General features: G+C 35.2%; 11 non-coding genes across 11 annotated transcripts; all 11 read right to left on the bottom strand.

The window, feature by feature from the left end:
- Positions 1-74: 74 nt before the first annotated feature.
- On the bottom strand, positions 75-147 carry Trnav-aac (transfer RNA valine (anticodon AAC)). Its single transcript has one exon. It is a non-coding gene; the product is annotated as a tRNA-Val (tRNA).
- A 240-nt stretch (positions 148-387) lies between these two features.
- Trnav-uac (transfer RNA valine (anticodon UAC)) lies at positions 388-460 on the bottom strand. Its single transcript has one exon. It is a non-coding gene; the product is annotated as a tRNA-Val (tRNA).
- A 230-nt stretch (positions 461-690) lies between these two features.
- On the bottom strand, positions 691-763 carry Trnav-cac (transfer RNA valine (anticodon CAC)). Its single transcript has one exon. It is a non-coding gene; the product is annotated as a tRNA-Val (tRNA).
- A 556-nt stretch (positions 764-1,319) lies between these two features.
- On the bottom strand, positions 1,320-1,391 carry Trnav-aac (transfer RNA valine (anticodon AAC)). The gene has a single exon. It is a non-coding gene; the product is annotated as a tRNA-Val (tRNA).
- Positions 1,392-1,629: 238 nt separating this feature from the next.
- Positions 1,630-1,702, bottom strand: Trnav-aac (transfer RNA valine (anticodon AAC)). Its single transcript has one exon. It is a non-coding gene; the product is annotated as a tRNA-Val (tRNA).
- Positions 1,703-1,942: 240 nt separating this feature from the next.
- Trnai-aau (transfer RNA isoleucine (anticodon AAU)) lies at positions 1,943-2,015 on the bottom strand. The gene has a single exon. It is a non-coding gene; the product is annotated as a tRNA-Ile (tRNA).
- A 240-nt stretch (positions 2,016-2,255) lies between these two features.
- Trnav-uac (transfer RNA valine (anticodon UAC)) lies at positions 2,256-2,328 on the bottom strand. Its single transcript has one exon. It is a non-coding gene; the product is annotated as a tRNA-Val (tRNA).
- Positions 2,329-2,558: 230 nt separating this feature from the next.
- Trnav-cac (transfer RNA valine (anticodon CAC)) lies at positions 2,559-2,631 on the bottom strand. Its single transcript has one exon. It is a non-coding gene; the product is annotated as a tRNA-Val (tRNA).
- Positions 2,632-3,187: 556 nt separating this feature from the next.
- On the bottom strand, positions 3,188-3,260 carry Trnav-aac (transfer RNA valine (anticodon AAC)). The gene has a single exon. It is a non-coding gene; the product is annotated as a tRNA-Val (tRNA).
- A 501-nt stretch (positions 3,261-3,761) lies between these two features.
- Positions 3,762-3,834, bottom strand: Trnav-cac (transfer RNA valine (anticodon CAC)). Its single transcript has one exon. It is a non-coding gene; the product is annotated as a tRNA-Val (tRNA).
- An 868-nt stretch (positions 3,835-4,702) lies between these two features.
- On the bottom strand, positions 4,703-4,775 carry Trnav-uac (transfer RNA valine (anticodon UAC)). The gene has a single exon. It is a non-coding gene; the product is annotated as a tRNA-Val (tRNA).
- Between the last annotated feature and the right edge of the window lie 19,128 nt (positions 4,776-23,903).

Here is a 23,903-nt window from a genome sequence, read left to right as displayed (position 1 = left end):
ATTTCTTATTATTTATGATACATTCTCAGCATACAATTTTAACAAAAGTTATCAGTTATGTCAAGAAAAGTGTTAGGTCATGATGGGTTTCGAACCCATGGCCTTCTGCGTGTTAAGCAGATGTGATAACCACTACACCACACGACCACGGCAACACATTGTTACATTGTTATATAAAAAGCGTTGTATATAAAGAATAGTGAACATATCGTACTTATAAAAAATTCAAAAAAGTTCACAGACACCAAACCACATTTGCACTCTTCATTTACGGTTTGCCATTCCTAATCCACGGAACACCATGTAAATTGCGATTTCTGATCAGATTTATGGTACATTCTCGGCATAACTTATTCACAAAAGTTATTAATTATGCCAAAAAGTGTTAGGTCATGATGGGTTTCGAACCCATGGCCTTCTGCGTGTAAAGCAGATGTGATAACCACTACACCACACGACCTCTACATTTTGGGTGAGGGTCAAGGTTTAAAACATGGTATTGTTTCATATTAAATGTCCTTTTGGGTTTCTTAAAACAATTCTCATGTAGATGCGACCTGCCAAAACTATCGTTTCGTTTACTTATGTTGCCAGGATTACTCGTTATGCTTTTATTAAACGTTACGCTCTCATTGGTGATTCGTGTCAAACATTTGCTCGGCGTGATGTTGGGATTTCGCATCAAAAGTGAGGTCATGATGGGTATCGAACCCATGACCTTCTGCGTGTGAAGCAGATGTGATAACCACTACACCACATGACCACCCTAGTCGACCATGCGAAAGCATTGGTGAAATCTGGTACTGGACATCCGCTGTAATTAATTATTATTGGCTGAGCGACGTATTAAAAATGATAAATGTTGACCCTCGAGTTCCCCTGTCTACCGTCATGATACCTCATTTCTGAAATCAAAAACAAGATGCAAGTATTCTCCATCACCAGATTCAATGAACCATTTGTTACACATTTTTATCCCAGTATCTGGTTTTTCCGGTTTAAAATAAAAGTCGTGATAGGATTCGAGCCCTTGGCCTGTTAGACATTAACAGATGTAGTAACCAACACACCACACATCCACACCAACACATTGTTAAATTGTTATAAAAAAGCGTTGTATATCGAGATGAGTGAACATATCATACTTATAAAGAATTCAAAAAAGTTCACAGAAACCAAACCACATTTGCACTTCTCACTTAGGGTTTGCCATTTTTATTCAGCGGAAAACCATGTAATTTGCGATTTCTGATCAGATATATGTTACATTCTCGGCATATTATATTAATAAAAGTTATTAGGCATGCCAAGAAAGTGTTAGGTCATGATGGTTTTCGAACCCATGCCTTCTGCGTGTTAAACAGATGTGATAACCACTACACCACACGACCACACCAACATATTGTTAAGTTGCTATAAAAAAGCGTTGTATATCAAGATGAATGAACATATCGTACTTATAAAGATTTTAAAAACGTTCACAGACACCAAACCACATTTGCACTTCTCATTTAGGGTTTGCCATTTCTATTCAGCGGAAAACCATATAAAGGCAATTTCTTATTATTTATGATACATTCTCAGCATACAATTTTAACAAAAGATATCAGTTATGTCAAGAAAAGTGTTAGGTCATGATGGGTTTCGAACCCATGGCCTTCTGCGTGTTAAGCAGATGTGATAACCACTACACCACACGACCACGGCAACACATTGTTAAATTGTTATATAAAAAGCGTTGTATATAAAGAATAGTGAACATATCGTACTTATAAAAAATTCAAAAAAGTTCACAGACACCAAACCACATTTGCACTCTTCATTTATGGTTTGCCATTCCTAATCCACGGAAAACCATGTAAATTGCGATTTCTGATCAAATATATGGTACATTCTCGGCATAACTTATTCACAAAAGTTATTAATTATGCCAAAAAGTGTTAGGTCATGATGGGTTTCGAACCCATGACCTTCTGCGTATTAAGCAGATGTGATAACCACTACACCACACGACCACGGCAACACATTGTTAAATTGTTATATAAAAAGCGTTGTATATAAAGAATAGTGAACATATCGTACTTATAAAAAATTCAAAAAAGTTCACAGACACCAAACCACATTTGCACTCTTCATTTACGGTTTGCCATTCCTAATCCACGGAACACCATGTAAATTGCGATTTCTGATCAGATTTATGGTACATTCTCGGCATAACTTATTCACAAAAGTTATTAATTATGCCAAAAAGTGTTAGGTCATGATGGGTTTCGAACCCATGGCCTTCTGCGTGTAAAGCAGATGTGATAACCACTACACCACACGACCTCTACATTTTGGGTGAGGGTCAAGGTTTAAAACATGGTATTGTTTCATATTAAATATCCTTTTGGGTTCCTTAAAACAATTCTCATGTAGATGCGACCTGCCAAAACTATCGTTTCGTTTACTTATGTTGCCAGGATTACTCGTTATGCTTTTATTAAACGTTACGCTCTCATTGGTGATTCGTGTCAAACATTTGCTCGGCGTGATGTTGGGATTTCGCATCAAAAGTGAGGTCATGATGGGTATCGAACCCATGACCTTCTGCGTGTGAAGCAGATGTGATAACCACTACACCACATGACCACCCTAGTCGACCATGCGAAAGCATTGGTGAAATCTGGTACTGGACATCCGCTGTAATTAATTATTATTGGCTGAGCGACGTATTAAAAATGATAAATGTTGACCCTCGAGTTCCCCTGTCTACCGTCATGATACCTCATTTCTGAAATCGAAAACAAGATGCAAGTATTCTCCATCACCAGATTCAATGAACCAATTGTTACACATTTTTATCCCAGTATCTGGTTTTTCCGGTTTAAAATAAAAGTCGTGATAGGATTCGAGCCCTTGGCCTTTTAGACGTTAACAGATGTAGTAACCAACACACCACACATCCACACCAACACATTGTTAAATTGTTATAAAAAAGCGTTGTATATCGAGATGAGTGAACATATCATACTTATAAAGAATTCAAAAAAGTTCACAGAAACCAAACCACATTTGCACTTCTCACTTAGGGTTTGCCATTTCTATTCAGCGGAAAACTATGTAATTTGCGATTTCTGATCAGATATATGTTACATTCTCGGCATATTATATTAATAAAAGTTATTAGGCATGCCAAGAAAGTGTTAGGTCATGATGGTTTTCGAACCCATGGCCTTCTGCGTGTTAAACAGATGTGATAACCACTACACCACACGACCACACCAACACATTGTTAAATTGCTATAAAAAAGCGTTGTATATCAAGATGAATGAACATATCGTACTTATAAAGATTTTAAAAACGTTCACAGACACCAAACCACATTTGCACTTCTCATTTAGGGTTTGCCATTTCTATTCAGCGGAAAACCATATAAAGGCAATTTCTTATTATTTATGGTACATTCTCGGCATAACATATTAACAAAAGTTATTAATTATGCCAAAAAGTGTTAGGTCAAGATGGGTTTCGAACCCATGGCCTTCTGCGTGTGAAGCAGATGTGATAACCAGGTTTTAAACTTGGTATTGTTTCATATTAAATGTCCTTTTGGGTTTCTTTAAACAATTCTCATGTAGATGCGACCTGCCAAAACTATCTTTTCGTTTACTTATGTTGTCAGGATTACTCGTTATGCTTTTAATAAATGTTACGCTCTCATTGGTGATTCGTGTCAAACATTTGCTCAGCGTGATGTTAGCATTTCGCATCAAAAGTGAGGTCATGATGGGTATCGAAACCATGACCTTCTGCGTGTGAAGCAGATGTGATAACCACTACACCACATGAGCACCTTAGTCGACCATGCGAAAGCGTTGGTGAATTTTGGAACTGGGCTTCCGCTGTAATTAATTATTATTGGCTGAGCGACTTATTTGAAGTGATAAATGTTGACCCTCGAGTTCCCTTGTCTACCGTCATGATACCTCATTTCTGAATTCGAAAACAAGATGCAAGTATTCTCCATCACCAGATTCAATGAACCAATTGTTACACATTTTTATCCCAACATCTTGTTTTTCCGGTTTAAAATAAAAGTCGTGATAGGATTCGAGCCCTTGGCCTTTTACATGTTAACAGATGTAGTAACCAACACACCACACATCCACACCAACACATTGTTAAATTGTTATAAAAAAAGCGTTGTATATCAAGATGAGTGAACATATCGTACTTATAAAGAGTTCAAAAAAGTTCACAGACACCAAACCACATTTCCACTTCTCACTTAAGGTTTGCCATTTCTATTCAGCGGAAAGCCATATAATGGCAATTTCCTATTATTTATGATCCATTTTCGGCTTACAATTTTAACAAAAGTTGTCAGTCATGTCAAGAAAAGTGTTAGATCATGATGGGTTTCAAACCCATGGCCTTTTGCGTGTTAAGCAGATGTGATAAATACTACACCACACGACCCCTGCAACACATTGTTAAATTGCTATATAAAAAGCGTTGTATATCAAGATGAGTGAACATATCATACTTATAAAGAATTCAAAAACGTTCACAGACACCAAACCACATTTGCACTCTTCATTTACGGTTTGCCATTCCTTTTCCATGGAACACCATGTAAATTGCGATTTCTGATCAGATATATGGTACATTCTCGGCATAACATATTAACAAAAGTTATTAATTATGCCAAAAAGTGTCAGATCATGATGGGTTTCAAACCCATGGCCTTCTGCGTGTAAAGCAGATGTGATAACCACTACACTACACGACCTCTACATTTTGGGTAAGGGTCAAGGTTTAAAACTTGGTATTGTTTCATATTAATTGTCCTTTTGGGTTCCTTAAAACAATTCTCATGCAGATGCGACCTGCCAAAACTATCGTTTCGTTTACTTATGTTGCCAGGATTACTCGTTATGCTTTTATTAAACGTTACGCTCTCATTGGTGATTCGTGTCAAACATTTACTCAGCGTGATGTTAGGATTTCGCATCAAAAGTGAGGTCATGATGGGTATCGAACCCATGGTTGTCTGCCTGTGAAGCAAATGTGATAACCACTACTCCACACCACCGCACCAACACCCACTTCCTGCTGTCATCAACACATTACTTTAAAATTAGTTGATAATTTTAGAAGTTGTCTGTAAATTCTAAAGTTATGTGTTCATTGCTTCCAATGTTATCAACACATAACTTTAGAAGTTAGCAACACATGTTTGTATCAACAGCTATGTCTTGATTTGTAGCACATTCATAACGTATTGTGTCTTAAGCAGAAGTTATGACTACTGCACCACATGACCTCACATCCTATATCATGCAAAAGCATTAGTGAAGTTAGGAACTGGAACTTCTGCTGAAATTTTTATGGAATAGCAACATACTAGTAGTGACCCACTTTTCATTTTCATGGGTAATTTATTTATCATCGTCATGTCCGATTTCTAAAGTTGTACATTTCATACATGCTCCTCATAACTACCTCTGTCCAATCATTTCTTATAGACTATTTTTTTCATAGTCATTTCAAGTTTTTCGGGATCAGGTTTAGGTCGTGACTAACCTTAAACTATTGGCTTTCTGTATGGTAAGTAGATGTGACAACCATTTTAATAAAAACAACCACAAAACATTAAAATAACATATAAAGCTTTAAAAATCTCATATAAAGTTCAAGCACTTAAAATTTAACTCTTTTCAATGTCAAAATCAGTGATGTTTGCAAAATCTCCGTTTGCATGTATAGTTGTTGAGTTATCTTTACTTGTGCCAGTGGATTTCTCGCACAACTGTAACTAGTCCTAATTAATAATCACCACACCGCAATGGCAAGTATTTTAAGTGAAATTGCAAACAATTTTTGTTTCCAAGTTACTGTGAATTTTGATTTTTAAGTTCTGGTTTGGGTTATAAATTGGTTTACTAAGCGAATGATCCGCAAATACAATATTCACTTTTATTGGTTTAAAGATATACATAATTATGTTCGAGTGTGTAGCCCTTATAATGCATAGGCTTTGTTTTCTAGTCAGTTATAATATTGTTTTCAAACTGCTCTGACTCATGTTCCTGCTGGTCGAAAGTAATTTAATTTCGCTATATCTTCTCATTGGTACTATTTATCTCTCTTTCGTACCAACCTTATTAAAATTCCCTTCCAAAATGATACTGTTTTAGGAATTTTCAGACAGCTTACCTTTTTTTGCGCTGCATTTTTGACAAAATGTTTCATGCTATTTTTAAGGTTTGTTCTACTTTTGTATACTTATATCCTGTTTATTATCAAAGATTCTCCTGTTTTAAGTTCTCACTTTCAAACTGTAATTTTTCCTTTCAGATTGCCACTCAACTCGCTCTGATCAAACCTTCTTCTGAGTTGATCCTCGCATTGAAAACAGGCGATGGCAAGTTCTCCCTGCATCTTCTCATCATTTAGCCAATATAGTCCATTTATGTTCACCGCTAATTATCATTTCATTGTTTCAATTATTAATCTCCTTTGTTACAAGTTTATCTCTGTTCTCCCAGGTTATTCTTGTCCGCTTTTTTTGCCATTTCCATCTTCAGTGGTTATCATCGTTGTTTAAGTCACTCGGCATCTGCTAGTTCTGGAAGATGATTCATTTTTTGTCTTGCAGAAGATTTCGATGTGAACAATTTTCTTAACTTGTTCCGTTTTCCCAATTTACTGCTACTCGCGTCTTTACATTAGTATATTCTATACTGCTTTTATGATAGTATTTTATGTTTGGAAAGTCTGAACAATCAGCTGACCACAGGCATGTGATTTGCTACTGTCAGCAGCACCATCACAGTTCATTTTACCATTCTAATTAACAAGTTCATTTTATCTTTTGTCACCATTTTGTCATAGTTTTTTTTTGATAAGTTTGCATGCCAAATACATTTTAGTTGAATGTTGTTACATTTCAGGTTCATTATGAGGTTTTTTTGTTGTATTTTTGTAGTTGTTGTATATGATGTCAGCTGCAACCCTAGCAGGGCTCTTAGGGTCTTGGAGGCCAATGTGAAGTATGATGAACAAGTGTTGAGTCTCTCCCTCATCAAACTGGTATGTTTTACCTCTATATAGCGTTCACTCATTTCTATCTTAGGCTACTAAAGCCTTATCTTTGTCCAGAAATAAATTCACGTCGTTTGAGCAAATTTGCAAAATCAATAGGTTACTATTTTCCCACGACCAAACAAGAGTGAAACGATTGATTGGGAGAATTATGATAAATGCACATGTGCACACAACTCCCGAAAAATTATCTGTTAACGGCCGTCACCAAACCCTTGCAACGAAATCCTATCAACAAATTTAACTATTTTTCAGTAAAGTCGTTCAAGTATAATTATGATACAAAACGCATATAAACCTATTTAAATATGTTACCAAGCCTTTGAAAGGTTGACGCAAATACCTAAAACTAACCCATCTGATCGAATTATACATAAATAGACAGATTTATTAGGACGAAAATCGTCACAAAACGCCTGAAAAGTTTCGTTTAATAAAAGTTAAGACCGGAAATTCAAACGCCGAGCGACAGAGAATAGAACGATAAAGTCTTGCCACAATTCGCCACAAAACGCTTGAACAGCTTGGTTTATTAATAGTTTCGACCGACCTACGAAACGCCAATCAAGCCGTGCGACAGATAGTAGAACTGTTTACTGTGTACTGTTTGTCTACTGTTTGAGGCGTAGACCGATTTACAGGTACGAAAATGTGGTACACAGTTTATCAGCCTATGTTTTTGTCCAATTACCGAAGGTTTTTCAAATTTTCTAGAACATCAGCCGGGTTTCTTTACATCTTATCTACAAGGTAGGGCGTTACTACAACGCCCTTTTATGACAAGAATATTTCTTTATTTCACTCCAGTTTGCATAAAACTTTCAGACGCGTAAATGCCAACGCTTGCTCTCTGTTACATATCGCTGTCAAAACCATTCTACGTTCATCACAACACAACCAACTTTCAAATTGTGTATTACACATCAGTTTGCCGTTTAACGTTTAATATTGCATTTCAGAGATATAATAAACATATTTCTTTATTGTTGGCATTGTTGTTGTTAGTTAAATTACGTACAGTAGGTTAGGTCTACAGCTTGAATTAATATTTATTTTATTATTGTAAAACATAAGCTTGAGATAGTTAAATATTTATTTTATTAATATTTATTTCTGTTACATATCGCTGTCAAAACCGTTCTGCATTCAACACAACCAACTTTCAAACTGTATATTACAATATATTTTACTTGTAATATTGCATTTCAAAGCTATAATAAACATATTTCATTATTGCTGTTGTTAATTAAATTACGTACAGTAGTTTAGGTCTACAGGTTGAATTAATATTTATTTTAACCAACAACCAACTTTCAAATTGTGTATTACACGGCAGCTTGCCATTTTACTTTTAATATTGCATTTCAATATAATAAGAGATTTAATAAACATATTTCATTATTGTTGTTAGTTAAATTACGTACAGTAGGTTAGGTCTACGGCTTGAATTAATGTTTATTTTATTATTGTAAAACATAAGTTTGAGATAGTTAAATATTTATTTTATTAATATTTATTTCTGTTACATATCGCTGTCAAAACCGTTCTACATTCAACACAACCAACTTTCAAACTGTATATTACAATATATTTTACTTTTAACATTGCATTTCAGATATATAATAAACATATTTCATTATTGCTGTTGTTAGTTAAATTACTTACAGTAATTTGGGTCTACAGCTTGAATTAATATTTATTTTAACCAACAAACAACTTTCAAATTGTATATTACACGGCAGCTTGCCGTTTACTTTTAATATTGCATTTCAATATAATAAGAGATATAATAAACATACATGTATATCATTATTGCTGTTGTTATTTAAATTACGTACAGTAGTTTAGGTCTACAGCTTGAATTAATATTTATTTTATTATTGTAAAACATAAGTTTGAGATAGTTAATTATTTATTTTATTAATATTTGTTTCTGTTACATTTCTGTTATTTCTGTTACGTCTTTTTAGAGTCGTGCTCCCTCAAATTTATTTTATATCATCTCAAACAAGTCTCATTTACATTATACTCTGTCAATTCCTGCTGAGAACTACTTTTTCAACAACCAACAGTACCCTTTCTTTTTTCCATTATTACTTTGGTCGTGGGCTGTATGACAGTGGAATTTCTAGTTTTATAATCTCCAATCTTGGAAAATGCTATAATTTTCTTGATCTTAACTAAGAGTCTCAGCTAAATGAATAGTTTTCAATGGATGTTCTACAAATTTAATAATACAACCCTAATGGTAGCAGCGTAATTATTGTTAAATATATCCTTGCTATATATATCCTGTAATATATCTTTGAAGATAAGCCTGGCTACCCCGGGGTACCATAATACCAGCTATGTCTTGTATAATGGTACCAAGTATTCCAAACGGTATAATAGTATTCAAGATTAAAAGTTCCTCAAATGTTCCCCAAGTGTTTATTTATGTAGCTAGAAATCTTTCAGGGTTGGCAAAAACATTGAAATCATAAAATCTATGTAATATGAAACCGCAAGATGCTGCCAATGAGTGGTTTTTGAGTCAGTTTTTCAAAGCTTGCTCTTCTCAAGCTTGAAGTATTAAACGATTGGCACCATCGATCCATCTATCACAGGAGACCCTGTTTTGTTAAAGACATCCATCATTGTTGATGAAGCTCTACTGTTATGATGGTGCTACTAAAACAGTATCGTTATGATGATGCATTAGTCACCCGTATAGCTACAATAATTCTTATTTGATCTGGTCTCCCGCCTACTACTATTGCTCTTTGGTATGTTTGATAAAATATCAACACAATAAGCAACAAAGAAATTTTTAATCTAGCAATACTACTAGCCTATAATGGTTAAAAGAGAATTAATGATACCAAATTAATAGCTTGTGTGATGAGTAGATACTAATATCCTACACTTAAGCTAGGGTACTTTTATATTCCCTTCTGGTATCCCTCTCTAAGGTATGAAGGAGAAGCATCTATCATCTATTAGGAGTCTATGATGAACATTCATTAACTCAGGGCTAACCTTTACACACTGACTTTAATGATAAGCATTTAACAGGGTAATTACTTTTGTTTCCACAGAGGAGGTTCTGATTGGTGATTTTATTTAATACATTGTCTGAATTTACTAAACTCATGCGTTATTATAGCTTCAGACAGTCAATGATGAAAACATTTGTCAATGATCATATTATAGATACGAATATGTCTATAATGTAGGCATCTTATGTATTAATTGTGACGTGATGATTGAGTAACATCGTACACATCAGTCATGACAAGAGACCGTCATATTTGTTTATGAAGGATGCTCAAATAGAATCTAATGCTGTGTGCGCACCACATTCGCGTGACCTCCTATGTGAACCCTGAATAAGATGGAAGTCATTTATGGAAACAGCCATGCCCATTTTAATCAACGCAATCATAAAAAACTGGTTGAAACTTCCTCTCATCATTGACTATTATTCAAAATTATTGCTAATTGTTCCATTTTTTTGCTAATTGTTGCTATATTTCTGATAAAAAATTTAATCGCATCTAGCAGAGCACAAGGCTATCATTCATAGATATATCCTCTCCCAGCTACTGGCTGTAATATTTGGAATTAAGGACAGTTCATTTATATGAACTACCTTTGCTTCTTCATCACACATGTTTGTGCTGACTTTTTAGGACCGAGCATTGGGCAAAGAAGAGACATCGGACTGTGAATACCTAGTATTCGCTGGACACAAGAACGGCGAGGTAGGTTACAGTAGTAAGAACTCATTACAAATAATTTTTAACTTCAATGCACACATATATCTGACTAAAACAATGATATAAATCATAATAATATCTTACTTATCGTAGCCTACTAAAACTATAATAATAGTATCTTACTATAATAATAATAATTACAGATTCTATGAAAGGCTTCTGTAGAAAGAATAACCCTTTGGCTTTAAGCTAAGGCGTGGGCTCTCTTGCTACCAACCACTTGAGTGTGAAAAAAGTTTTATAATGATAATTATAATAGTATTCTACTATTATATGTTAATACAGCTAATAATACTATCCTATGATAACTTACTAAAACCCTAAAAACTCCCCGTGTTAGTTACGGTTGCACTGGCAGATGTGCTTCAATAATTCACCCAAAATATCTTTTGGTAAAGTTTCACGCTACTTCTTCAGCTGGAAGGTGCATTCGGGGAATTTCAGCTGGAAGGTGCATTTGGTGAATTTCAGCTGGAAGGTGCATTTGATGACTTTTAGCTGGAAGGTGCATTTGGCGAATTTTAGCTGGAAGGTGCATTTGGTGAATTTCAGCTGGAAGGTGCATTTGGTGAATTTCAGCTGGAAGGTGCATTTGATGACTTTTAGCTGGAAGGTGCATTTGGCGAATTTCAGCTGGAAGGTGCTTTTGTTGAGTTTCTCAAAAGTTAGCATCAACATTCTATCGAGAAAGTTATCTTCTATTTGCATAGCATAAACATCTTTACACTTCTGCTCATGTGTAGATATTAAGTGGTTGAAGGAGAAGGTATCGTTGACCTTTATGAATAGAGGCTTGATTGCGTCTGATATGTGCTCTACTTCCATTGCTCTTCAAACGCTCTTATATTCCCAGTTATCATTAGGCCTTCCCTTAGAGTTCTTGCTTGTTTTCTCCCGAAAACCATCCGATTCTTCTGAGTAAAAACATCAATTTTAATTTTGTTATTTAGGAGGCGCTTATTATCTTTACCATATAATGAGTTTCAGTGTCTTTAAATTGATAAGTTGATGCTACACTCATATAGTTTGGAGGTTTTTGTTTTGTTAATTTTGTCCTCATTTAATTTTATGTTATAAATAATCAGTTTATTTTACTTCTTGTGATTGATGTTTTTCATGATTATTGTTTTACTTAAGATAACGTTGCTGTACTCAAAAAAGATCAAGCTCATCGATGTCTGTAGAGCTCATCTTGCACCGGTAGAAATGCTAGAGACATCAGAGGCCAAAATAGGAAGCAGGGATCCTACGCAAGGCCTTATAGGTTTGTGTTTCATATGTTGTGTTATACATGTATGTAGTCTGCAGGTGAGTGAACTACTACACTTGATGTCATATGTTGAGTCTTTCCTGGGAAAACCACAACATAAATACTATGCTTTCGATAGTTGACATTAGTATTTTATTAAGTTGTTATAAAACTACCGGTTGATTCAGATATTTGTTTTTCAGAATGGAATGGACAAACGATACATTGTACACACCAATCATTCAACTTTTTTCATTTTTTTTCTTAGGCTATGGTTCCAAAAACAATCATCGAGTCATAACCTCTGGCTATATGTGGCATACATAATTTGTCTTGTCATAGTTTTTTTCCATATTATTCTTACTTCATTAGTTTTTTTGTTCATGCTTGAAAATATTTTAATATTCTAAAAAGTCAATAGTTTATTCTTCCATCTGTTAATCAACCTAGTATAGTAAAGCATAGCACCGCACCCAGCCATGGTGCAATATGTTGGGCTATTAAATGTAAACCTGTTTTACGTTTTATAAAAAGCCAAATTAGATACTTCTTTGCAAATACATATCAAAATTTTCATTGTAAGTTTAGAGCGCATTAGTTATATTTGTAACTGGTTACATTTTAACATCGCTAACTTAGTCACTATGAGTCACATTGAAATGGTATTGTCATAGGCACTTCTGATAGGCTGATCTCAAGCGGTAAGGACTCCAAACTGAAAATATGGGGCCTGCTATTTGAGGAGCTAGATCCATCTATGTGCAGTCTGGTCTGCTTAAAATCAGTAAGTTGTTAGTGTCTCTTTTTCAGTCACACCTCTTATCATTAGCTGACCATCTTCTGCTATCCTTTCACAGTGCATGCGTTCTTTTCCTCTCCCAATGTTCAAGCAATAGATCATCATATACCGTAAAACCTCTAACTGAACGCCACCTCTATTTGAAGGTCACCTCTATTTGACCACCACTACGAGAAAAGGGTTGAAAAATAGAGCGCCAACCTCTTTTTGAACACCACCTCCATTTGACTGCCACTTTGACTAGCTTTGATTTTATGAACCCATAATATCAACTGATCAGTAGAAAAGTGTCCACAAAATCGTATTACTAATGCATCGTTTACATTAATGACAATCAACTCTCTCATTATCCAAAACCAAAGCTTTTTTCACTTTTCTTCGTTAAAGCTTTGAAAGCTACACGATCGAAATATTTAATAACGGTCTCAGGCTAACAGTAGTTTATTGTTTAACGCGGTCTTAATACTTCGAAGAACATGCATATACAAACGGTTTGCAAGTTTTAGGCCAGAGGTTACGTTTAGCAAGCGAACTTTTACGCGTTGCATTTGCGCTAAATGCAAACCGTAAAAGTTTTGCTCTGCCAAAAAATTATTTTGATGCTAATATTGGCTAGTTCAGCAGTACAGAAGAAGAGTTGAGGCTAAAAGATATTGTGGAAGGTATTGAACAACTAGAAAATGGCCGTTCCATCGAAAGCAACAATCAGAACGCAGCTATCCGAGTAAATGATGGAAATATTTTTGTTTTAGAAACGTTAATTTTTTTCTGCATGTAATGTAAGTATGGTTCGTTTATGTCACTTAATCATGACTATATATTTGTATCATTTGATAGATTATCATTGTATAACTTATATTCAGGTATGCAGATTTATAGCATGTTATTTAATAGCATCTTTGCGGCTATCTTAACACTGTTTACGATGGATCGACGCTTATAACTCCACTTCTATTGCACATAAAAGCCAGTTTGGCTGTAAACTCTAGCAAACATATCAATGAATGCAATGAGCTTTTATAAAACATTGATAAATATAAATGTAAAACAAAAATATGTCTTCGAATTCAGATTAAAATAAAAATTAAAAGCTCCAACAAATTGCAAAGCAGGACACAGTCTATAATATAATATCATCACAGGTTGAATGCAAGCAATAGATATGCACTGGTAGAGTTATTTCTCGGTTTCTCAATGCATATTTATTAAGAGATCTTTGACAAGTTGGAAGTAAGTTAGCATATTTATTGCATCCAAAAGGTTTAATATCGCTCCACCATTAAAAGAGGGCAAAATATAGGCAATATTCGCTTCGCCCGTAAAAGGGCTAAACTTTTCTTTCCAAAATTCTGACGAGTTATTTGAAAAAAAAAATGACAACCTCTATTTGAACGCCACCTCTATTTGATCACAACGATAGAGGACGGGTTGAAAAATAGAGCGCCGTGGTGTTCAATTAGACTTATTAGAGGTTTTACAGTACATGCGAAATGATGTCACTAACCGTTATTGGTGCGATAGTTGATGTCGGCTATTGCATTCAAGATGAAGCAATACGCATTGAAGCCTTATTATGTTAGGGTACAAAAGTTTAGTATATCGAACGCGTTGCTCCAAGTCTCTCTTACATTTATTGCAGATCATAACAACTAAATAGACATTTGTTACATAGTTAGTGTAGGTGCTGAATTATAACAATTAAAAACACTTTTTTCACCGTAATTTCCTCTTTAGGTGGTTTTTTATAATATGGTAACAGATTAATTTTTACTTAGTTATTTCGTATAGGAAATAGTGCCTTGAGATGCGAGTAACTTGATGCTTAATGCTTCAACTTGATTCTTTGTATTCTAACAATTCTATGTCATAATTTCACTTTCGCTTGATCTGGGAGTTTAAATCGCAATCAAACTTTGTCGTTTTTACTCTTGTAACATCCTGGCAATTAGACCACTTTAAACATTAAAAACAATCGCAAATGATAGAAAAATACTGATACTTTCAGATAAAATCTACAAAAACTTGGTCTAAGTTCACCTTTAAGTGTAGGTGTCTGTTCACTTAATAGTTGCATATCCAGAACCTGCAGGTATTCTACCATGTCTCAATAGGTGCTTCACCCGTTGTTATTATTGTATTATAGATAGAGCTGAGTGTACCAGGTTTACCTCTCAAGCTATGCATGGTAGGATGCACGGTAGCTGTTGCCTTGCAGAGTAACAAGACTGGGTGAGTGCAATCATTGACAGGGCTGACATCGAGTTTGTATTGACTGATTGTACTGATGTCAAGTGCCTCTTTCATACTGGTCAGTGTAGCTGTAGCTCTAGGTGGTAGGAAGTACATAAACCAGGCATAGCTCATTCCTATGCTGTTATAGCTGTGTACATTTCAAAATTATCCATGAAATGTCACAAGAATACCCATATAATTCATTTGAAATCTTTACTGTTTATATAAGTATTTGGAATTTATTTAAAACAGTAGTCTGTTGTCTGCTATCGTTAGTAAAGATGTTTACTAAAACTTAAATTATCAAGTTGTTGTTATCATCAGCATAAATTGGAAAAAAAAACAGATTTTGGCAATGCACTGTACTGTTAAAAAAAAAGTTCTTGTGACACACATGACAGTTTTCAAAAAGTTCTAGTTTGTACAAAGTTTCATGTTACAGACAAAATAGTTACTGTATCTTCTAGATGTATGTTAGAAATTTTATCTCAAGTGCAGTTAGGCAGTGGGACGAGGCAATTTTTCTTTTATGTCCATTGGCACCTTTCTTCAGTGACAGTTTCTTGCAGTTACTAGATAGATTCGATGGTGTAGAATTCATATCCAATGTGTTGCCAAGCCTACTATTCCCACTAGTAAGAGAATTGAGACAAAACGCTTATAAAAATGTTAAAAGTTAAAATGCTGGCAGTACTATTGATTAAGCTAAGTAAAAGCAAGCAACAGACAACTAGACTAGCAAACTCTCCCACACCACTACAACTACGGGTTCAGCAGCCTATCCTTAATCGCTAAAGATGCTGTTGTGTGTAACTGATTTCTTACATTCATAAAATGCCTTACCTTATTGGACAGAAGGTCTTATGATTTCATTTTCTACGCATTTAGACTGTTTGTGAAATATGCGCTGTTGTGCTTACAGCTGCTCCAGGCTTGTTATGTACTCGTTAGAGCTGGCAGAGGCTCAAAGCAAAGCAAATAAGAAGCAAAGTTCAATCATTGATGCTGTGGACAAAGGTTTGCTGGAAACAATACTTATAACTTTCTATTTTTCTAGACTAGATAGCTGTGAGATGCTTTTGTGGATTCAGCTTTTACTGTAACTAACTGTGGAGCACACAACTCCTTTTTTAAGGATACTTTTTGAAGGCTGTAACAAGTACAATAAGGTAAAAATCTAACTGCAATGGACAAAAAGAGCCTTATATATTTTGGTGACAGCAACTACATTGATCAAACTAGCTGCGTAATGTGAGACAATGACATGGCAATGACATTTAGTGGCATCTACTCACTCAACACACATTCTTCTATTTTATGATCATACTACATGTAGCTGAACCACCCGGCGTTGACTGAGTAATAAAGTCTTTGGACAAAAAATTTATTTGCTTTTAACATATAACAACATTTGCCATTCTAACTTTCAAACTACATATCATGAAAGAAGTGTTTTGTGTAGTTGAAATAATTTAAGAGAGAAAATAAAAACAACTTAAGGTTTTCAAACTTTATCAAACAACTGTAACTTTCAAACTCCATATCATGAGGAAAATGTTTTGTACAGGTACAAATAAATTACAAAAAATAAAACAACTATAAAAGGGTTCAGATATAAATGTGAAATAATTAGCAAGTAATAGCTAAATTAGGTCGGTTTTGCTACGATTACAATAAAAGATTATTTGGTAATGATACAATTATTTCAAACTGAGAAAACAAAGTAAAATCCTGAATATGTTGAATTAATAATAACAATTCTTGCATATGTAAAGGTTTTGTGTGACCTTCACTTTCCTTCACTAGTACAAGACTCGTGCATGAGTACAATACATATATTTCTGCTCAGTTCATCAAGGTGTACAAGAAATGAATCAAGTGACAAGCAATGAACAGGCCCAGAACAGCTCTGCTCTACTAGACAAATGTTCGGGCTTATATAGCTGCTAAACTCCGTCCCTGTTCTGCTTGGTTAGACCCAGCACGGCTCGGCCTGGCTCGGTCCAGCTCGGCTCGGTCTTCAGTCGGTACGGCTCTGACTTGGCTAAGCTTGACTCGGCTGTACATCGGCTTGGCTCTGACTGGCTTAACTCACAACTCGTCATTCTGCTTGTCTAGGCACAGTCCGGGTCAGCTTAGCTCAGCCCTAGGCTCAGCTCTCAGTGGATCACATTCCACAACACATAGAAGTGTGTGTTTAACCCTTTCACTACCATACATGTCCAAATTTAACTATCGACCTACTGCCAGCCAGTTTAACGAAAGTTGCCGATTGTGCTTCATGATACGCAGACAATTTTTCCAACTTCATACTTATCTAGAACACTTAAATTGTTATATATTTTCTTTTGCTAATATGTTAGCAAATAGTGCTATGCCAAAAATTTAATGTATCTATACATTGTGCATTGCTAAAGCTATGTGAAGCTACGATCGCTACGAAACTAGAATGATCCTCTACAATGTTCTTTACTCTTGCAAAACTATTACTTTCATCACCATCAGAGTCAGTGCTGCTACTTTAATTATCTGTGTACCATACTTTTCGGACTATAAACCGCACCCCTATATAAGCCGCATCTGCTTTATCTTCTAAGAAATGATGATAAAACAATACATAGGCCGCAGAACTCGGGACGGTGCTTTTTAACACTGCAGCAACTTTCCGGTTTAAAACAGAACAATGCCTAACGGCACTGTTTCGTATTAACCGACGCTTTTTAACCTAGTGCCTAATGGAACAGTACTTTTAGGCATTGTTTTGCATTTTCTTTCACCGCTAGAGGTACACTAACTGGAGAATCTGGTTAATGCGCCCTAGCGATGAAAGAAAAAGCCACAGAATAGCCGCACCCTTATATAAGCCGCATGGCTCAAATCATCAGAAAAAAAGTAGCGGCTAATAGTCCGAAAAGTACGGTAATCACAAAAATCTGAATCTGAATTGGCTATAATATATCTGTTTTCTAACATGGGAGGTACTTCCAAAACTTCCGCAAAAACATTTTCAAGTTGGAAATTCCCAAAGAAAATTCTAAACTGCTTCGTTATTTTAGCCTAATTTTATAGAGAAATCTTCGGACAACGCTGTCAATACTGTAAAAGTCTCAAAATGTCGTTGGTTATGTTTTCAATGAATAATAAAATGAAGTTACTACGCAACTGCTGGGAAAGTCGCAAAAATGCGTCTACGGCTGTCAACCATAGAAAACGCATAAATGCGTCTACGGCAGTGAAGGGGTTATAAAAGGTTACTGTTTCACCAGAAGATATCCATCAAAACTGTATTCATGAAATACGACGATACTATTATCTCTCGATACTGGTACTAATGTAAAAATGAGATATCATCCTTTGTCTGACCAAAAGGTGAAAGAATACTTGTCCGGGCGAGAAGAATTGGCCTTGACCCCAGGTGTAGTAATTGAACCTTACGAAAAATATTTTTTTAACAGGGATGTTGTAATGCGTGGCCACATCTGTAAAATAATCAGCATGCGCTATCGCAAATCTATAGTCGGAATGCAGACACACTACACTCGACATACGACATACTTTGAGAAATATACATGTATATAGATATTAGTATTATTGTATCGTATATAATATCATAAATCATACACTAGCGGAATGCCTAGCATTGCACAGGTATTAAAAAGCAGCTTTTAAACAGTGGCAGGTAATGTACATGTAGTTCGAGGCAATTTAATGAGGTAATGTGTGCAAGGCTAATGGCCTGCCATTTGCCATTGGCCTTGCCCACTCCCAATGGAAAATTTGAGCAAGCTAGTATTCATATTGCTAAACTTTCTAATAAGGGCCCTGAGAGCAAGCTTTAATGACGTTGCCCTGTACCATAATGCAGGATCGCTACACGTATTTTAATCTAGATAACCACTCATATCGCCCAATGCATATTGCTTAATAGTTGCTTAGTAGCTTAATTAGTTAGCTTATTGCCTGGTGAAAAGTGAGGTTCTGAGATCAAATCTTCTGCGATATGAATTTCCCATTACAATATTTTAATAGCTATAGTTGAATCGACCGAAATCACGGACAGACACTGAAATTTATATAGATTGACATATGCAAATATTGTTCTATAATCCTTCAAATTAGGTACTAAAAGCTGAACTGACACCTCCAGCTATTAGCTATTATAGGTGGTATCAGGTCGTGGGAAAAAACAATTCACATTCACGCCCTGAATGATGGTCTACCAATTCTGAGTAATTTCATGGTCGTTGTAGTTACAGTTCTTCAATAAATTCTCCGGCTTTCTCCATTTAAAAGGTTCCATGGCTGCCAGATTGCACCAGGCTTATTACTGCAATGTCATACATGATGTTGTTGATGATTCATGTATCTACACATTTTGTTGATGTTTGCGTCTATGCGCAGTTTAACCATTTATAAACTTGATATAGGAATCGTCTCCCTCACACACAGCCGAAACTTTGACCACAAAACAGAAATCAATGGGCTCGCCGGACACTCCTACCACAATATATTTATTTCTACCAGTTGGGACGGCTATCTCAAGGTGAGTCAACCTTCTTATCTTATTCTCAATTGTCTCTCGCTTGCAGACTAAAATATATGTGTTAAAACGTGTTAAAACTTTTGCTTAAAACTTAAACATTAATTTTTGTTGATAAATGTAAAGTGTTGTTAAAAGTAAAAAAATAAGTTGGTATATAGGTGAATGTAACGAGAAAAAGCAACAGAGGGAGATAATTCCATGTCCATGAATACATTTACATTTGCATACAGAGGTATGACCATTCAAGCAAGGTTTCAAGCGTCTGCTATTCTATTTGCATGTTATATAGTTGTATTATATGTGAGATAAAAGTGAACGAACCTGAGTTGTTAGTATTACTCATCTGGTACAACACACTGATAATGTATGACTTGTGTATGTCTTCTGTATGTCTTCTGTATCTCACAAGTAAACATGTTATTTTTGCTTACCTTTTAGAGTGTTTACAGTATACCATTATTGCCGTATTTCGACTTTAATGCCACAATACTTCAGTGATCGTCGATGATAATAATGTTGATGCTATCACAAACCCATCCGCATTTGCATCAGCAAATACTCCGTGATGTAGTGTACGCATTTGTCTTTTTAATTTTTCACAAAGAAACCTCTTTGTTCTTTCAGATCAAGTATAGTAGTCCCGCAGCAACTATCATAAACAGAAATAAATAAATTACGCTATCCGCATCTACAAATTACTATCGCAGAAACGGTTTACATTGTATAGGCTGTTTTCGATGCTCGGCGAAATATCTTTGTCGATTGTTGCTTTGTCAATGCTATCAGTCCCCGGTGCACATAAATGACAATGACTGCTGAAAGTACAATGCCAACATACACGATATAGTGTGAACCAGCCTTTAGATAGTGTTCCCGATTTTTATTTCACATAAAACAGCATGACTTCGAAATGATTTTTGTTCATTTAGCTATCAATGGTGGTTTTGTCAACTAGTTGCTGTGAGTTTAGAAGAGCCGAATTGTGAAGGTGGCTGGCCAGTATTTATAATCGTACACATACAACAGACTCTAAAATATGTAATGACATGATTTACAGGTATGGGACAAGAAGAACACTTTAATCAGAGAACTAAGATTTGAAGATACGCTGTCAGGATGTTGTTTTGCTGATGCTAAAGGTACAATACTGATTGGCTATAAGACTCACATTAGCTCTATTTCCATGGAGTCTTACCTGCCCAGCAGCATGTTGGAGAAACTTGTCCTCGAGGAGTTTCAGGTAATGCCTAGGTGGCTCTCTATTCTTACTTCACCGCTGACTCATAGTTACATACGCTAAAAATCTTTTTGAAGATAACAATTCAGAAAGCTTAACTTGATAAGCAAAGTTTTGAAAATACATTTGATAAGTTATAGTAGATTTACAAAGTAAGTTACATTTGCATTATTATAAACAGTTTATATTCTCAAATCACTTACAATGACAATTCCATAAGTAAATAGTTTTTCATAAGTTGTGCTGCCGGATTTTCGATAATTGTCCCAAACTGATTCAAGCTGGACAAACTCATCACTCCTATGTCATGGATCAATTCTAGATGGGTATTGTTTGTAATATTTAAAAGACTTCAATAATTCAATAAAAACAATCACTTAAAGAGATGGATCAACCAAGCATTACCTTTTTAATGCCATTAGTCGCTCCATATTGAAATATGTTGGCTAATACCAGAGGTGCATGTAAATAAGTTGACCATATAAACAGATGCACCGCGTGTGATTGATAATTGTGGTCTAATTGTATTAATTGGTCTCTAATCTGCTGTTATGTGGCCTGATAGTTCATATTCTAATGATATTGATAGATAACCAATAAAAGGAGTTTGTTGCAGTGGATGTCTGATAGTAACAAGGTGTACACATTTTGCTAAAGTGACTATTTGACAGACAACTTCATATTAATCTTAACTAGTTCACTTGTAAAACAATTTACAGTGGTTTCACATGTTTACATATGGCCATAGTGCAGTCTAATGGTACACGTAGATTATTATTGTTTGAACTATGAACATATCTATTAACTCTGCCGATTTTAATATTTTATGCTGTTACCATTGCATTATTACTTCGCAATCTTGTTTTATTCCAGATTGCCGTAGAGTCTTGTTTGAAATGGTCTGTTATTAGTCATGGCATTTTTGTTATCGCTATGATTGTGGACGCATGTTTTGTTACTAAATCTAGTTTCTTTAATAACTTGCAGTTTCTCTAGGTCGCATAACGAAAGGGTTTAAGACTGTCATACGCTGTTGTTTATCATTACAATTGTTATATTTACTAACCAGTCAAGTTTCTTACTCAATTTTTATTTTTGGTGGATTATATTTGCTTGAATGTTGTGAAAACAAAATTTCAAAATCTTCCATTCTGGGTTGTGCCAGAAATTTCAACCAAAGTTCCACAATCCATTTTATATATTGTGCATGAAGTGTTTTGTGAGCAGTAGATGACAGCACTTGAATGAACTAGCAGGAAAAGGCAGTGCAATTTAAGGTCATCTAAATTTAGTTTTGACCTAAGGAATATATAAGAAAGTTTATAATTCTGATAGTTTTAAGTTTTCTTATCATAATCATTTAAAAGTTGTGGCAATCTGTGCACTTTAATTTGCTGAGTCGGCTCTATTTTTTGTAAGACTTCTATTGCTGTTAATACAATTAAATCTGTTGACATAAAACTGCTCACTGTATTTTTCCAGCATGAATTTCTGGCGAGTCTGATATGAATTCTCTATACTTGCCGTTTTCTTGTTTTCATGCTTTTTTTGCATACAAATCAAAATTTTTAACATTCAGAATTATAGTTACTCTCATTATGTCGCTGTCATATAGTTGGAAACAATGTTAGATAAAGGCGTTTTGCTCAATCCACATAGTCGACCTCCATGTCTCCACTTCCAGTCCTTACTTTTAGTCATATTTCAGGATGAAGAAATGGAAGAGCCACCAGCCTATGACAGCAGCACTGTTGTCACCGACATTGGCTTACTTCCAAGAGAGCCCGCCGTTGCTAATGTTCTTCGTAACGTTCGTATGAATAGGGATTCTAAGTCAGGTAGAGATAAATCTCATATATTCGTATCGTTGGTTTTGCGAATGCTCCATATTACTTTAGCAAAGTTACAGTACTTTTAATGCAGTTCATACTTTAACTGGCAGCTTCATTCACACCACGCTGACATAGAATTAGTCTGCATCACATTCAATAGTAATTTATAGCATCGATATCTGAATGTCTATGAATTCTGCTACTTTGAAGACATTTCTGGAAGGGAGTCTGCTAATCATCCATCAGAGAATGAGCCATCTTCTGAACAACTAGGTAGTTGGATTGGCGTGGCTTTTTGCCCTTGTTTCAGCAATTCAGTTTACATACACATTTCACATGATCTATTTGTTCCGATGCACATTTTTCTGCATTTGAATAATTAACATAGGATTAATTATTTTAATTAATAATTAACATAATTCTTATAGATAGCAACATTTAGTTGCTATCTATAAGAAACAAATTTCACTGTTTATGCTTTAAATCTGAAGATTTACTTTCTCCATGATACCACTGCTAACTACAGTGTCTGATTGAAGGCTGAATAACTCCCATGTCCAAGTGTACTCTGTACTTTCTGTTATCACTTTCTATCAGTGTACACTTCACCATAATCCTTTCTCCCACAGGCTGGTTGGCTACAAATATGACTATGCAATACAGAGTTTCTGCCACCTCCTACACAATCGGTAGTCATATTCTGATTTGCTTTTCTCTTTTTTATGTCTTCAGTTATACGCTGGCCTTTTGAAATTCTAATATTTCCTGCTTTGTTCCGCTCACTTCTAGTGTTTTAATTTTAGGCTGGTTTTTCTATTTCCTGTGCATCGAGGGTATCCACAGTGGGTAATTGTGTGGCATTTGTATTCTAATCACATACCCTGTCATATTCAAATAACATATGAATATATGTTATATGAATATGAATATATGTTATATGATTCATATAACATATGAATATATGTTATATGAATATATGTTATATGAAACTACCATATAATTCATATGTTAGTTTTTAGAAGGGTTGGAGTACATACTACTGCGACATAACAGAGTCGGTGAGCCTCATTGATAATAGCCAAAAGTAGGCCTCATCAAAAGCCGCACCTGAAAGGCTGGTTCTCACGGTCTTGCGCATGTCGTAGTTGTCCACTCGGCGCTTA

Source organism: Watersipora subatra, chromosome 4 (assembly GCF_963576615.1).
Source record: "Watersipora subatra chromosome 4, tzWatSuba1.1, whole genome shotgun sequence".
Lineage (NCBI taxonomy): Eukaryota > Metazoa > Bryozoa > Gymnolaemata > Cheilostomatida > Watersiporidae > Watersipora > Watersipora subatra.
The sequence above is the reverse complement of the archived record's forward strand: the minus strand, read 5'-3'. Positions and strand labels throughout refer to the sequence as shown.